Source organism: Gorilla gorilla, chromosome 11 (assembly GCF_029281585.2).
Source record: "Gorilla gorilla gorilla isolate KB3781 chromosome 11, NHGRI_mGorGor1-v2.1_pri, whole genome shotgun sequence".
NCBI lineage: Eukaryota > Metazoa > Chordata > Mammalia > Primates > Hominidae > Gorilla > Gorilla gorilla.
Window position 1 is genome coordinate 75,616,473 of NC_073235.2, and position 13,628 is coordinate 75,630,100.

The 13,628-nt window shown below is 38.1% G+C and overlaps 1 protein-coding gene across 10 annotated transcripts in view; it reads left to right on the forward strand.

Moving 5' to 3' along the window:
* Positions 1 to 13,628, forward strand: part of MAP3K20 (mitogen-activated protein kinase kinase kinase 20) — a 192,844-nt gene that overhangs the window by 51,617 nt on the left and 127,599 nt on the right. The window contains exon 1 of one of the 10 annotated variants that reach the window (XM_055379182.2): positions 7,440 to 7,493. The exons of the other annotated variants lie outside the window; for them this stretch is intronic. The gene's annotated coding sequence lies outside the window, so the exon portion shown is untranslated. Of the gene's footprint in view, positions 1 to 7,439; positions 7,494 to 13,628 lie in introns of those variants that run through there. 10 annotated transcript variants of the gene reach the window in all.

The following is a 13,628-nucleotide window of genomic DNA, read 5'->3' on the forward strand; positions in this document are numbered from 1 at the left end:
AAAATATATTACATTTACAGTAAATAAACCCAACCTTTCTTCTTTCTTGGAGAAGCCTTTTTAAAAATTGCCTAATTCTCAAGTGAGATGGGTGTGGGAATTGGAAATAAGGTACTAACTCCAAAAATGCATATGTTGGTTAGGAATACATCAGTAAAATTTATCCCACGTTAGGACAAAAAAAAAAAAAAGTAAGACACAAAGGCTGCTCCATAATTCATGCATATCAACCAATAATAAGAATACCTGCAATCCCTTATTGAACTCTTCCCATTTGTCAGGCATTGGGCTGAGTGCCCTGTGTGCATAGGTAACACCCCAGTGGGTTAGGAGTTATTGCCAGGACGCAGGTGAAGAGATGGAGAGAAGTGAAGATACATGCCCAAAGTCATATGGTTAGTAAGTGGTAGAATCTAGACCTTCGTACCTGCCATGCACACACACATTATTTCAACTGTCCCTCTGTCAAATGAACCATACCTATTTTTTTCTCATATCTCATACCAGTTGAAGCCTTTCCACACCGAGTACAATTTCATGTTGATGCAAAAGATTATGAAAATTCTTGAAATGATTTCAATAATTTATTTTCCTCTGACACAAGGTTCATCTCACACTCCTCCTCCTTCATGCCTTCCCCAGTATTTCCAATGATAGTTTTCTAATTGCAGTTTCCAAGAAATGACATTGATTTGAGTTTATGCATCTGTAAAAGATCCAATCACAGCAGCATATGGAAAACATTATAGTTAAGTTGACTTATTTATTTATTTATTTATTTCAGATAGAGTCTCGCTCTGTTGCTCAGGCTGGAGTTCAGTGGTATGATGTCGGCTCACTGCAGCCTCTGCCTCCTGGGTTCAAGTGATTCTCGTGCCTCAGCCTCCTGAGTAGCTGGGACTACAGGCGCGCACCACCACGCCCAGCTAATTTTTGTATTTTTAGTAGAGAGGAGGTTTCGCCATGTTGGCCAGGCTGGTCTCAAACTCCTGACCTCAAGTGATCCACTCGCCTCAGGCCCCCAAAGTGCTGGGATTACAGGTTTGAGCCACTGAGTCCAGCCTAAATTGACTTTAATGAAAAGTTTCCATGCTGTTCTTTGCATTAATTCTCCTTTAGCTGTTTGGAGACTTTGCTTAATCTCATGATTTTAGTACATTGTTGAGCTGATTCTTTCCTGAAAGTACAAAATAATCACTTCCTGTTCAAACTAGATTCCCTTTAAATTACATTAAATAAGAACCTGTTTTTCCTGTGGTAATTTTAAAATTAAAAAATTTCAACTATTTTATATGAAATATGCTCCTTCAAGGAACCAAAAACATTCTTCAGATCAATTTTAGAAATCTTTTCTTTTTTTTTTTTTTTTTTGAGGCAGAGTTTTACTCTTGTTGCCCAGGCTAGAGTGCAATGGCGCAATCTCGGCTCACTGCAGCCTCTGCCTCCTGGGTTCAAGCGATTGTCCTGCCTCAGCCTCCCGAGTAGCTGAGATTACAGGTGCCCGCCACCATGCCTAGCTAATTTATTTTTTTATTTTTAGTAGAGACAAGGTTTCACCATGTTGGCCAGGATGGTCTGAATCTCGTGACCTCGTGATCTGCCCTCCTCGGCTTCCCAAAGTGCTGGTGAGCCACCGCGCCCAGCCAATTTTAGAAATCTTAAACATTTAAATCAAAGTTGTAGAAATATGTAACACTATACGAATACTTACTAACAGTTTTTTGGAGTATTTACTATGCTAAGCTCTTGCATGCATTATTTCATTTCATTCTTACCACAATCCTGTGAGGTAAGCACTATCATAGCTCATCAAATCTAAGATGCCTTTGGTTTAAAATATTATGCACCCCTAAGAAAAAATGCTGCCAATGGAAACTGTAAGATGCCACCAATTGTAATACAGCCCCAGTGTCAATGATACCAAAAGAAACATGCATCTTACAATCCATGAATACAACAGCATTATCACTGTTTTACATCCGAAGAAACTGAGACATAGAGAATTCAATAACTTGCCAAAGATCATGCAGCAAATAGGAGCAGAGCTGGGATCTGAGTCCTGGTCTGACTAGATAGGTCTTGTGTTTGTAACTGTTGCATTTGTGCTTTCATAAGTGCTTTCATTAAGCGATATGGAGGTATTTAGAAATGAAACTTTACCAGATGTTTTATCTATACTTGACCTATTAAAATCAAGTTGGAATTGCCTTTTCTAAAATTACACATAATCAGAAATTATAATTGAAGCTCACTTAAGTGAAGTCAAGAACTTGGGGCCAAACATACTATTACAAAAATAGAAAAAGGACGTGAAGAGACATTTCACAAAAGGGTAGCGTATTTACTGTTGATAAAGATAAAAAATGAATGCAGATACTCACTATTAGTAAGGACTTGGGAAATCGACACTCTCTAAATTTGTTTAAGGAACCTCTAAAATTGAGGCAACATAAGTTGATATATTTCCAAAGTACAGAATTGCATTATGCGTCAAAATGTGCTTACTTTTGACCTCGGCATTTCACAACTCAGAATATATCCTAAGGTTATGGTCAAACAAGTGCATCTGATGAATGTGCAGAGATGTTCACTTAAGTGTTTTTATTATCATGAAACATTTGAAACAACCTAAATTTTCAACAGTAAAAAACTGGGCAAATAAATGTTGGTATTCTCATTCAGTGAAAATTAAGCTAGTATGGAAAACAATTGTCTAGACCCATATTTACTGACATGGAAAAATGTCCATTTTTTTAAATAAAGCACCTTATAGACAATATAGATTTGCTTAATGAAGAACTGCCCTGAGATAATATCCATTAATGTTTATTATTCTCAAAAATCAGAAACAAAAAGGGTAATGAGAATATGTCAGTATTTTTATGCTATCAAGGAGACAGGGATACTCATGTTTTTATCCTAGACTCTGGAATTAGTTGCTTCCCTCTCTGATGTCTTCATCTGTAAAATGAGCGAGTTAAAAAATAGAAAGATTGAAATCTTTCCAGTTTTAGATTTTAAATGCACGTTCACTAAAGTGCAGAATTAAATATGATATGAGAATGTGTTGGATCCTGTCCAAAGTATGCTGGTTAACAGAGAACCAACATGCTAGGGTGTGATCAGTCTGGGACGGTGCTGAGCACTGAGCTGTGAAAGTGTTCTATATGGAACAGACTTTGAGATTCTGTTCTCAGGACACTGTCTAGTAGATAAAATGAGACCAGCAGTGAGACAGTGGGAATTCTTGCTGATGATTGTTTTATGCTATGTAAGTGCAAAACAACAACTTTAACTGCACCAGGATTCAAAATGTGACAAGGTTTTAGGATCTATCAAAATTCTACTGAAACATGTGGCTATGACTGAAACAAATAAGATGCTTCTAAGAACAGATTGTGACTTGTCTATCAGCCCCTTTGAAAACAATGTGCATGCTATTTATTAGGGATTGTAATTACCTCATGGAGTAATGGCATTTGCACAGTTTTTGTCTGCCTCGATAAAAACCCTTCGCTGTGTCTTCTAACTTGGTGAAAAATCGCAGCAACAGAGGCAGCCCAAGGATCTTAAATCATCCTGTGCATACTCTCATTTTGTTTTTCTGCTGTGGCTTTTACCCACTAGAGGGGATAGTGCATTGTCTCCAGGGAATTACAGACTGTCATATATGCCTTATAGAATACAAAGGAGCTTAAGTAATATACACACATGTAAAGTTACATGTACAGTAATTGACATTAGGTGCTCCATTAAACAATGAAATGCCACAGTGTACCAGTTCTTCAGGACATGTTGCCATGGATACCCAGTGTGATGGAGATGGGGAAAGAGTTGCTTAGGAATTCAACGATTTCATTTTGAGGTGGAGTGAAAAATAAACTGCCCGGAGATAGGAACCATGAAACCAGTCATATATACAAGTAGTTGTTTTTGAAATTGTCAAATAAAAGGAAAACATGTTTGAAAATGAGTACCAATTAATAACAGTTATTTTATATTGTCTGTAAGCCAAAGGGCTAGGCAGGGTTCTTTATTTCAGCTAGGAAATTATGTGGTATATTAGATATTTGCAGAAGAAAGTATTTTAATCAAAGCTGAATAAAATTCAGAAAATCGTGTAGAAATATAGAAAGATGGCAGTGGAATGGTAGGAGGCAAGTTCTCTAAGGGTCTGCTCAGGTGCACTCAGTATTGTGAACCTCAGGTTGCCTTGGGGTTGATGACAAAGCAAAGATTTCAGAAAGGAGCAAGTTTTAAGAATAAATGTGATGTGATAGAAGCAGAGGCAAGGTTGGCAGCTAACTGGTTTGGTGTGATTTCGTGGTTTGCAACCAGGACTGAGTGTCTGATTCTTTGATTTTCTAGAGACATTCCTAATTTCATCCCTAACTCTCCCCAGATAAATTCTCATCTTTTATCAAAAACAAGGTCCCTGGAATGGAAAGTCAGGGAACTCCCTGAGGAAATGAGTGTTTAGCTGTATTCTCAGTCATGTAGGTTTTGTTGATCATAGATATTTTTGAATTGATGCTTTCTTGTCCCCATCTCTCCTTCCCTTAATTCAAGTCGTACTTATCACTCCTTTCAGCCTCTGGTTATTCCCCCTTTCTGATTCATCTGTTGTGTGGACCTCAAATTTAAAAAGAAGAAAAAACAGATCAGATCATGTCATTTCTGCACAAAAATGGAGAAACTTTTGTTGGTTCTCCATTACCTATAGAAAAATTCTAATCCTTAATATGGCATTTAGGCCCTTTACAAAAGTCACCCTCAACAAAGCTTTCATCTTCTCCTCCGGCTGACTCCCCACCCCTTGCACCCCATGTAGGCTGTGTATCAGCTTCAAGAGAGGGAAGAATCCTCTCCGAATGAGCAGTGTGCTTTTCGGACTCCAGCTGAAATGCATTTCTACCCCTTCCCTACCCCTCAGGCGCTTCTTGTCATTAAAACACCCTTCCTTCAAAGCCCTAGCCCCTCCTTGCCTCCACCCAGGAGAGTTAAAGTTTTTCTCTGTTTTCCACCTCTGCCAAGCATTTGTCTTCGGTTGCTTTTTGTAAGCTTTTCCCCTCCCCTGTCAGATATGTAGTGTGGTGTTAAAGGGATGGGTTCAGTATAGTGTAGTGACTAGGAGTGCAGGCTCAGAAGTGGTTGTTGAATTTGAATCCATCTCAGCTGTACCACTTGTTAGCTTTGTGACCCAGGGCCCATTACACAACCACTAAATCTCTTTCTTCACCTGCAAAATGAAGTTAACCTTGGTAGCTTGTTAAGGGAATTAAAAGAGAACACACAAGAAGTGTTAGCACAGTGCCTAGCACATAGTATTAAATAAATGTTAGAAATGTATACTGAGCATTTCTCTTTTCCACTTCCATGCCCTCAACAGTACTTTACATACAGTCGGTACTCAAAAGTATTTATTGATTTAAAAATGTGGCTCACTCCTACACAGTCCTTCAATGTTTCTCTACTTAAGTTGGTGATAGAGATATATAAAATTTAGGGAGTCATCTTTCTAAATAGTTTCCTAAATTTTACATATTTTAAAATGGGAAGTATGGTGAAGAATGTGTATTTTTATTTAATTCCAAAATTTTAAAAGATAGTTTAGTAGCAAAGCAATGTAAACATCTGAGTCCTTTACCTAAAGAAGCTTGTATCAGTGTTTTTATCCATGGTGATAAAAAGTGTGTAAGATCTGAAAGCAGATTGGGTAACACGTAGAGATGATGCACAGTTTGGAAACTACAGTTTCCAAATTAACACTAAGTTCTTGGAAGAAGCTTTCTCACAATAACTGTAACTGAAAGGACCCAGTGAAATGAGAGTAGATGCCAGAGTTTGATTTAGAGAGTGAGAGTCATTCAGGGACTGTGGCATCTGTCATACATTAGAATTTTAAATACAATCATAAATTAAGAGATAGTTGAGAGCATACCTTCAGAGAGTTACAGAGCATACCTTCAGAGAATATGAAGGTATGCTGTATAACATTGTAGTATGTTTAAGTTGAACAGGAACTCACAAGACCAACCTTTCTAATTTTGGCTGTGCTTCAAAATGACGTGGTGGGCTTGTTAAAACACACATAGCCCACAACAAGGACTCTGATTCAGTAGTTCCAGGGTAGATCCTAGGCTCCTGTGTGTGTGTGCATTTTAAATTTTTTTCTTTTAAACATTCATGCGGGCGGATCACGAGGTCAGGAGATTGAGACCATCCTGGCTAACAGGGTGAAACCCCATCTCTACTAAAAAAAAAAAATACAAAAAATTAGCTGCGCGTGGTGGCGGGCACCTATAGTCCCAGCTACTCGGGAGGCTGAGGCAGGAGAATGGCGGGAACCCGGGAGGCGGAGCTTGCAGTGAGCCGAGATCACACCACTGCCCTTCAGCCTGGGCGACAGAGCGATATTCCATCTCAAAAAAAAAAAAAATTCATGCCTGATGTAGCAGGTCAGTGGACTGGGGTTTGAGAACCACTGATTTACCCTAACCAGAGATTCTCAGTATGGGATTATTTTCTACATCATCTGGTAATCTACATATTTTAAATACCTCTGGTGGTAGGAATCTTATATTAAGACACCCTCCTTGTTTTCAATAGGTATCTTTTTTTTTTTTTGGGGAGGGGACAGAATCTCGCTCTGTCCTCCAGACTGGAGTGCCATGGCGTGATCTTGGCTTACTGGCTTACTGCAACCTCCAACTCCCAGGTTCAAGCAGTTCTCCAGCTCAGCCTCTCTAGTAGCTAGAACCACAGGCGCATGCCACCACTCCTGGCTAAATTGTGTGTGTGTGTGTGTGTGTGTGTGTGTGTGTGTGTGTGTGTGTGTGTCTATACATACATATATATATATATATATATATATATTTTTTTTTTTTTTTTTTTTTTTTTTTTTGCAGAGACAGGGTTTCGCCATGTTGGCCAGGCTGATCTTAAACTCCTGACCTCAGGTGATCCGCCCGTTTCGTCCTCCTCCCAAAGTGCTGGGATTACAGGCGTGAGCCACTGCCCCCAGCCCATTACTGCTGACTTAGTTGGTCTTAGTTAGAAGTTGCTTTACTTTAACGCTGCCCATTGGTTTTAGTACTGTCCTCTGGAGCTGCACACATTGGAACTGATACTTCCTCCATGTGGCGGCCTTCAGATATTTCCAGGCAGCTATGATGCTCTTTTTACCTTTATTTTATTTAGGCTACAGAGCCCTTTCCATCCTTATTGTGCTTAATATATGCCAGAACTGTGCTGGAAGTTGGAGACCCACAGGGATCTTACAGTCAAACTGGGAGAAAGAAACTTGTGAATATCTTCAGAACAGAGGAAGTGGTTTAGTGTGGATTCTGGCGTCAGACCCATGTTGAAATCCCTAGCTCAGCCACGTGACTAGCTTAGTCCTCAGGCAAGTTCTTTAACATATTTGTGCCTTAGTCTCCTCATTTCTAAAGTGAGGATAACAGGACCTGCCTCAGGACAATGCTTGGCATATAGTAAGTGTTCCATACATTTTGGCTACAAAATATACTAGGGGTTATAATTCTGATAGAAGCAAAGAGGATGTATTACTAATTGGATGGCAAAGTTTATCTGGTCCTGAAATAAAAATATTGAAAAAAAGTTTCCGTATACAAATTAGGCGATTTGTAAACGCTTTTACAAGTACATAAAGAGCATTTAATTCTAGTAGAGTTAAATAATTTTATTCAATGTCCTATTCAATACTTCCATTAATAATTTAGGTAGCATCTGATTCACTCTGAGTTCCTGTAACAGTTGGAAGAGTAATTGACATGTTAAAAGGTGCAATAAGAATAAGAACCTGAAAAGATTTCAACAGATTAGAGCAGTGGGTTAACAGACGGAAATGAAAGTCCTGCATGGAGACTCTGGAAAGCTAAGGATTGATAGAGGATGAGGAAGATGTGGCTTAACAGAAGGACATTTTATATTTGGGGCTTATTATGAGTTAAAATGTGATATATTTGCCAGAAAAGTTAATGTGATTTTCAAACTGTGATGGGAAGATTTTAGAATCCTGAATGAAGGAGATCGTACCCTATTCTTCTGTGTTTAAAGTTTTAGATCTTTTCCTCCTTTGCTGTTTGGGAAATCAGCCAGCCTCTCTGGGACTGGGTTTCTGCACTTATAAAATGGGAATAATTTCTGCCCAGTTATATTTCTCTGAATTGTAAATGTCAAATATAATGAATGCAGGAGATATCATTATCACTCTAGACAATTTTATCACATTTTTTCATATGCTTCAAAACCCTTTTCCTTGATATGAGTGACAACTTAGTATCACCAGTTTTTATTAACCATGTATAATTTTAATTAACTGAATTTAAATTAACTAAAATCTTAGGGATTGTAGCATATAGATTATTAGACTTGCTTTAAACACTCAGTAGAAATGTGAGCATCTAAGTGGTTGGTAAATAGTGAATTATTTTTCACCGCTTTTTAGTTTAGATATTCATTGACAAACCTGTGTGCTACACTGACCAAGGTGTTGTAGAATAAGTTGTACTGAATACCTTAACAACATCAATGCTAAAATTAGCTGTAACAAAAGCAGCATGTGCCACCTTGTTGAATAGCCTGTGTTCCACTTTTAGGGAAAAAGGATACCCCAGGAATATAGGGAAAGAACAGAGTGGTAGTTTCTTTTTACAGCATTTGCTGATGGCACGGAGGAATGTGATTTTTGGGGTGTGGGGCTCCTTTTTCCGGTTCGTTCATGTTTCTTTCCCTCTTTTTGACTTAGTCACTGTCATAACAACAGAAAATGCATAATATGGAGATCAAGAGCCTGCAGATTACAGCTCTAATTATGTTTTAAGCCCAAACATGAAAATTAGAATTCTTTTACACACAATCTGACAGTTTTCCATCAGCTTTAAATTGGCATTTTGGATTGTGTTCTCTGCAGTGCCTGAAGAGACTCGATAGAGAAGGAAAGAAGCAGAGGGTGAGAAAGAAAGGAAGATTCTAAATGACAGTCTTTTGAATAGTGCAAGTTCAATCCCTAAAACAAAAAGCAAGATCTTTTTTCCCCTAAATAATGTGCTCTCCGGCTTCACCTCTCATCCTGAGGAACATGAAAGAGAACGTAAAAGAGGTGACCCAAATCACAGAGTGCCTTTGATAGGAGAAATTCAGCTGTTTTGAACACTCACAATCAAAGGAAGTGGTTTCCCTAATTACATGAACTATGTGAAATCTCTCAGAATAGCTCTTCCACCCCAGGATTCCTTGCACTTTAGAAGTTTGCATAAAAGCTCACATAGAGAATCAGATGCAAAGTGTTTGATTCAGATTTTATTAGGCAGAAGAGTGCCCACATCCATCCTGCAGTTTGCCAGCTGCTTAGGTTAGGACCACTATACCTGGTTTTGATGTGGTTGTCTTTCAAACCTGCAACATTAAGATCTTTGTTCTATCCTTTTCTTGCAAGAAGCACCACTTTTTAGGGAGAGTAGCGATGAAAATTTTTGGAAGATTGGTCTTCTCAATTTCTCTCCTGACCTAAAAAGGACTGATGGCTGTGTTTGTGAACTTTACGTGGGAAAACATGCTTTCCTGTGTGTTTGTAGCTGAAGAGTGTTAAAGCGTTAGATTTGATTAAGCTCTTTAATCTGTTTAAAAATGGTTAAATGTCACAATGACTTACCTTAAGATTTATATATGCAAAATTCCCCATTTACTGTCAGGATCTAGACTAGGAATCTGCCAAAACACCTGGACTAAAGAATACTAGTGATTATGGCTTATTAGATCTTTTGTACCTTGGTAGTCACCTTGTTACTGAGAGATACGGTGTAGTGTAGATGTGTACAGAAGAGAATTATAAATACCCTATGTTCTCTGTTTGGGAAGGCAAGTATAAGTATGAATGCAGAAGACAGAAGCATCCATTTTAATTTAAATGTTAGCTTGAGAAGATTTTTTTTTTCTGGTTGAGTAATTTTAAAGTAAGAGAAATTGTCTAGTATGTAATTACATATGAGTAAAAAGTGTGCATGTTTTATTTTGTCTCTTTTCTCTCCCTCTCTTTTTTTCCTTTTTCCTGTGAATAGGTATGTTGCTCTTATTGTATTTTATAAAATATTCTTTTGAGAATCTGTATGTCCCAAAAAAGAAAAGGGAATCTATGAGCAGAAATGGAAGGAAATTTTATTTTTACAGTTTTTAAAGTACTGGCTTTAATTGTAACCCACATAAAATTTCCTAATACTAGTGCTGTTGACACGTGGGCATCAACATTTAAGTAACAGAAAGTAAAAGTGATCCTCAACCATACAAGCCACAAAAATCTACTTGAACAATTACCTAGCAATTTCTTTCTACTTTAACCATCTTCATTTATTCCAGGTAAGTAGCTTATTTGAAAAGACACGTAGATTAATAAATATTTGTGATTTTTTGTTCTTTTTTGAGACAGGATCTCGCTGTGTCGCCTAGGCTGGAGTGTGCAGTGGCGTGATCTCGGCTCACTGCAACCTCTGCCTCACAGATTCAAGCAATTCTCCTGCCTCAGCTTCCCAAGTAGCTGGGACTACAGGTGCCCGCCACCCAACCCAGCTAATTTTTTTTGTATTTTCAGTAGAGACGGGGTTTCATTATGTTAGCCAAAGAGATCTTGAATTCCTGACCTCGTGTTTCGCCCGCCTCGGCCTCCCAAAGTGCTGGGATTACAGGCGTGAGCTACCGTGCCTGGCAAATATTTGTGATTTTAAAGGGATGTTTAAAATCTGAAAGTGTCCATGATTATGAAATATGCACTTTTTCTATTTTGTGTGCTTTGAACTCCTAATTATGGATGTGTCAAGGTTTGGATATTTTGTACACAGTCATAGCATTGTAATATGGGGAAGATTTGAAAGATGATGAAGGATTGACACTGTGGTGTAGGTTTTTTGCTTAACAGGTAGTTTTTCACATAATTGTGAAAAGTTCTGTTCTCTTAGAAATCGAATACAATACACAAACTGAAATTTTAATAGCTATTTTAGTCCAACAGCCCCAAGCCCTCATTTTAACAATCAGTAATTTGAAGTTCAGATAGGTGATGTTCAGTAGCAACAGATTTAGTTCAAGGGCCCAGGTCTTTGGTTTGCTGGTTTGGAGCTCTTACACCCTGTTAGGTTCCCTCTGTGTCTGTTGCTTTTTAAATGATACTCAACTGCCTACTGGATGCTTGTGACAAGAGAGAAGGTTTGATATTCCTGAATGATAGCCATTTATTTGATAACACTTTAGCACCAAAAGGTCATTTTGTTTTCCTTCTTCATCTGGTACTTCTATCAGCTAGGGCCATAGTACCACATGAATTGCTGTTCTAGATCAACATTGTAGCTAAGTCATTTCAGACACTGTGAATTCTGTATCTGTTTTTAAAAGTCCACAGGCTCTCTGGAAGTGGGTTCAATCATCCTCACCATTCAGAAGTTCTGCTTAATGGCTGGCTTAAGTAACTTTTGTTAACGTTTGAACTCGGTATCCTCAAATGATAGTATATAATATTACTCAGTGCTTTGCCATTTATAAAGCACTGTTACTTACATTATTTCCTTGCAAATGATGAAGCAAGTGTGTATGATTCCCAGAAGCACACTGGAGAAGTACAGTGCTTAATCTTAGGTTTTTCTGGCTTTGGACCCAGTGTGTGCTCTACTCATAATAGAATCTCAGCTTTGGAAAGGACTTTAATTGACCATATTTCCGATGCCTTAATGTCCTCCGAAACATTACTGCCACAAATGGGCATTTACCTCCTGTTTGAATTCTGATTGCTTATGAAGGAGAACTCAGTAGCCTCCTGGGCCAGTCCCTTTTATCTTTGGAAAACTGACTATTAGAAAGTTCTTCTCTGAGTTATTCTGAGTCTATACCATATGCTGTCTAACAGTGCTTGTTTGGACCAAGGATAAAAGGATCAATGTAATGCTGTAATATGATTTTAAAAACAACATTAAAATTATACTCTTCAGAAAACTCTTACAAAATGACATTTATTAGGTGCCTACTTTCCCCGATTGTTATCTTACTTATAAGTAAAATAACTTCATTTATTTTAGCTTTTTAGTTTTCTGTGAATTTTTAAGTTCTTTTTCTTGCTTGGTGGAATCTCTTCCAAAAATAAAAAATGACCAGTGCTTACTTAAGTAAAGGAACCAATATGGATATAGTTAGTAAACGAAAAGTAGATTCCTAAATATTTTATTTTACACACTCAGTATCATGTTTCTTTTTAAAGTTTCTATTCTTAGCCATTTGTTTACTGTGACCCTGCTATACTTACACCCACATATTTCCATGTTATATTTACTTCCTAGATTTTAAATTTTTATCTTAAAAAAGTAATACATGTTCAGTGTAAAACAAGAAATTTCAGCAGTATGCAAAGTAAAAAAGCAGTTTTCCTTCCCTGCAATCCTATACTTTATTTTATTTATTTATTTATTTATTAGATGGAGTTTCACTCTTGTTGCTCGGGCAGGAGTGCAATGGCGCAATCTCAGCTCACTGCAACCTCCGCCTCCCGGGTTCAAGCGATTCCCCTGCCTCAGCCTCCCGAGTAGCTGGAATTACAGGCGCGTGCCACCATGCCCAGCTGATTTTTGTATTTTTAGTAGAGACGGGATTTTGCCATGTTGGCCAGGCTGGTCTCGAACTCATGACCTCGTGATCCACCCACCTCAGCCTCCCAAAGTGCTGGGATTACAGGCATGAGCCACCACGCCCAGCCACAATCCTATACTTTAAAATCATTAGTTTGTGAGTAACTTTCCAGATTTTTTTTTTTTGAGATGGAGTTTCACTCTTGTTGTCCAGGCTGGTATGCAGGGGCACAATCTCAGCTCACTGCAACCTCTCTGCCTCCTGAATTCAAGCGATTCTTCTGCCTCAGCCTCCCAAGTAGCTGGGATTAGAGGCATGCGCCACCACACCCGGCTAATTTTGAATTTTTAGTAGAGATGGGGTTTCTCCATTTTGGTCAGGTTGTTCTCGAACTCCCAACCTCAGGTGATCCACCCGCTTTGGCCTCCCAAAGTGCTGGGATTACAGGTGTGAGCCACTGCATCCAGCCCAGATGTATTTTTTTCTCTGTATTTATAACTATCGCTAATACTATTCCCCCCATAAAAATGGATCATATGAAGAGGGTGGCATGAGGGAACCTTGTGATGAAATTGTCCTGTATCTTGACTGTGGTAGGAATCACTTGAATGTATGTGTATGACAAAATTATGTGGAACTAAACATACACACACACACACACGAGTGCATATAAAACTGGTGAAATCTGAATAAAGTTGGTGGATTGTGTAAATGTCGATTTCTATTGGGAGAAACTGGTTGAAAAATATATAAGTTCTCTCTGTATTATTTCTTATAATTGCATGTGTATCTATAATTATCTCAAAGTAAAAACTTAAAAAAACTAGATTATGGTATTTTATATGTATATATATCATAAAAAGGTGTCTCAATGTGTAAGTTGTAAATCACCTCGCAACTTAGTTTTTGAACTTAGTATACTGAGGCACTTTTTTATGTGACTACATGTAGAGCTACCACATTCCTTTTAATAACTTTTGTATTTTGTATTTAAATAATAT